The following is a 3,587-nucleotide window of genomic DNA, read 5'->3' on the forward strand; positions in this document are numbered from 1 at the left end:
GAGTGCAGGATGGGGACCTGTTATTAGGCTCCTCTGCCCCAACAATTCCTGCTTTCCAGCACCCTCCCCCCAGCACACACGTTTGGGACAATCATTGATGCAGGCCATTTTGTTGCTGGAGGGCCAATGAGTGTGCCTGTTGCTTCTGGAGGCTCCGAGCCCTGCCACATCCAGCCCTTACCAAGCAGGCCTGGTTGCGGCAACACGGACACCTCAAATGCTCTCTAGACCAGCCATTTGCCCTGCACAGAGACGCGGAGACCTTTCTGCCTCATCCACCTGGGCTTTCCGGGAGCACTGGGAAGCCCACGGTGGCCTCAGCACAGAGGGCCTGGGACACCCCTGGACTGCGCAGCCCCAGAGGGCCTGGGACACCCCTGGACCGCGCAGCCCTGAGGCGCCTTCTTCTGACTCTCGGGCTCCGTCCAGGGCTTTGACGTGGCCTCTGGAGTTGGCTCCACAGCCCGCACGCAGCGCCCGCAGAGTCGGAGAAAGTGAGCAGGCGACCAGGGGCTTCGCTCGGGCCGGACCTCAGAACCACCGCGGGCGCCCTGGGCAGGGGTCGGATCGCTGCCCCGACAGACAGTGTGGGCGGGAGGGGCGTCGGGGGTCCTGGAGGGATGCTGACGAGGAGGGGGTGGGGCTCCTGCCTGTGGGCGGCGGGGGTCTGGGGAGGGGCGGTCGGTCCAGCTGAAGAGGAGCAGGTGCTGGTGGGAGGGGGGTGGGCTCCCGACTCGGGTGGGGGGAAGGGCGCGGGCGGGGGGCATCTCCAGCTTGCCAGGGGTCGGCGTAGGGGGCAGGGGCGCTGGCAAAAAGAGGCTGGGAGGGCCCCTGGCTGGGGGGGTCCCGGAGGGGAGGGCTCCCGGCTCCGGGTTGCAGACGATGGTGAGAGGGGCTCCGGGGCTATGGCCGGATCAGGGGCGTCGGTCAAGGCGAAAGGGGGTCTCCTCGCTGCGGAGGTGCGGGGTGCAGCGGAGGGGGGCTCTGAGCCGCTGCAGTGCTGGGTAAGGTGTGGGAACTGGCGAAAGAGGAGCCCTAGGCCGTCCTTCTCTTTCGGGGGCGGTGGGGTGGGCTATTTGGTGCCAACGTCCCTCTGTCCCCTCTGCATTCACAGGCCGCAGTGCGGAGACTGCGACAGTCTGAGCTCCTCTGCCGGATCGCGCGCCCTCCCCCCAGAGCCAGGCGACGGCTCTGGCGGTGCTGCGGGACTGGTGCGGCTGGGTGGGCGTGAACGCTCAGCGCTGTCTGCTCATCCTGGGCATCCCAGACGACTGCGAGGACCAGGAATTCCGGGAGGCCGTGCAGGCGGCCCTGTGGCCCCTGGGCAGGTACCGAGTGCTGGGCAAGGTCTTCAGGAAGGAGCTGGGGTCGAGGGTTGCTCTGGTCCAGTGTGCTGACAATTAAACCGAGGTTTGATCCCCCGACAAATACCAGGCAAGGGGGAGGGGCCTGGACAGTGACCTTCCTGCCCCAGGCCCCTGATGCTGAGTCACAGGATAGACCCAATTTCCCTGCACAGCCCCAGACACAAGCAGTGGTTGATGGTGCAGCTGAGGCATAAACCCCAGGTGAGGAAGAAAGTGCACATGAAGTGCAAGCTGAGGATGAGGAAGGGGCTGCAGGGGAGGAGGGAGCCACAGGTGAGGCAGGAGCTGCAGATGAGGAAGGGGCTGCAGGTGAGGAAGGGGCTGCAGGGGAGGCAGGAGCTGAGGATGAGGAAGGGGCTGCAGGGGAGGAGGGAGCCGCAGGTGAGGCAGGAGCTGTAGATGAGGAAGGGGCTGCAGGTGAGGAGGGAGCCGCAGATGAGGCAGGAGCTGCAGATGAGGAAGGGGCTGCAGGTGAGGAGGGAGCCTCAGGTGAGGAGGGAGCCGCAGATGAGGAAGGGGCTGCAGGTGAGCCAGGAGCCTCAGGTGAGGCGGGAGCCGCAGGTATGGAGGGAACTGCAGGTGAGGTGGGAGCCGCAGGCGAGGCAGGGGCTGCAGATGGAATGTCAGATGAGGAGGGAGCTGCAGGTGACACGGGAGTTGCAGGGGTGACAGGATCTCTGAGTCGGGCAGGGGCTGCAGGCGCGGCGGGGGCTCCAGGTGAGGAAGCCGCTGCGGGCGTGGCAGGCGTCCTGGATGAGGCAGGGGCCTGGACCCAGCCGTGGAGGCTGGCCTTGCAGTCCGTGCTAGAGAACATGGGCTACCAGGAGCTGAGAACCTTCTCCGGGATGGAAGAGCCGGGCCACGGGGAAGAGTCCTTCGAGAGCTGGCTGGAGAATGCCAATGACATGCTGTACCTGTGGCGCCACGTGTCCGAGAGGGAGAGGAGGCGGAGGCTGCTGGAGAGCTTGGGCGGCCCCGCGCTGGACCTCCTGTGCGGCCTCCTGGAGGAAGATCCCGACCTGGCTGCCCAGGACTGCCTGGCCGCGCTGGTGCATGCGTTTGGGAAGCAGGGCACCCCGGGGACCGCTCGGCTGAAGTTCGAGACGTGTGCCCAGCGGCCCCAGGAGACCCTCTCTGCGTACGTGATGCGCCTGGAGGGCCTGCTGCAGGCAGCCCTGGAGAAGGGGGCCATCCACCCGGCCATGGCGGACCGGGCGCGCACCCGGCAGGTGCTGATGCGGGCCCGGCTGAACCGCACGCTCCAGCACAAGCTGAGGAGGCTGCGGCTGGAGAGGAGGCCTCCTGGCTTCGTGGGGATGCTGTGGCTCATCCGGGAGACCGAGGCCTGGGAGGCCGGCCCAGCTGCGGGTGAGCAGTTCCCGGGGGAAGGAGAGGCCCGGGCAGAGGTTGGAGACCTGGCAGCCGTCCCAGCCGCCCCGGCCCATGAATGGGGTGCCCCGGCCGCCCTGGCCCACGAGGTCATCACCGAGGGCACCACTGCAGATGGAACCGAGGCCTCCCCGGCCGGTGCAGAGACCGCGGCCCAGGCTGCCCTTTCCGAGGAAGGTAGCCCTGAGGCCCCCGCAGCCCGTGAAGAGACCAGTGAGGAAGCTGATGGCAGCACTGGGGCTGGTGAGGCTGCCCCTGAAGATCGTGGTGCCACCAGGGCAGCCCCTGCCCCTGGGGAGACCAGCAAGGTCTCTGCTGCCAGTCAGGAAGATGGATGTGCCCCCAGCCCTGCGGGCCTAGGTCAGGCAGGACCCTCAGATGACCCCGGGGCCCCCATGCCTGCCCAGATGGGCAGGGCTTCCCCAGTGCCCTCAGGAGGTCCTGGCTGGGAGCCAGAGGGCCTCACCCAGGCAGGAGACCGGGAGGCTGAGGAGCCCCCCGGGGAGGGCTTCAAGCCCACCCCAGAGGAGCTAGGAAGCGAGGACGGGGCTGCAGAGAGGAGCACCCCTGAGTCCTCCTCGGGCCAGTAAGCTCAGCAGGCCCAGGGGTCTCCATGCCCAGAGGCAGGGTAGATCAGGCCAAGCGACCTCCTGGTCCCATGTCAGGGGCCATCTCCAGGTGCCTGGTCCTCCCTCCGGAGAGGGCACCCCTCTTCAGCCTCCCCTGGGGCAGGCTGCTTCCTGTACTGGGAAGCCCAAATGTGATGTGTCCATGTAGGCCCCATAGTGACCCAGGTGTGAAGGAACCATCCTCCCAGCCCGCACTCCCCTC

General features: G+C 67.5%; 1 pseudogene; it reads left to right on the forward strand.

Moving 5' to 3' along the window:
• Positions 1–905: 905 nt before the first annotated feature.
• Positions 906–3,346, forward strand: LOC130842268 (paraneoplastic antigen Ma6E-like; annotated as a pseudogene).
• Positions 3,347–3,587: the final 241 nt, after the last annotated feature.

This window comes from Hippopotamus amphibius, chromosome X, assembly GCF_030028045.1.
Source record: "Hippopotamus amphibius kiboko isolate mHipAmp2 chromosome X, mHipAmp2.hap2, whole genome shotgun sequence".
NCBI lineage: Eukaryota > Metazoa > Chordata > Mammalia > Artiodactyla > Hippopotamidae > Hippopotamus > Hippopotamus amphibius.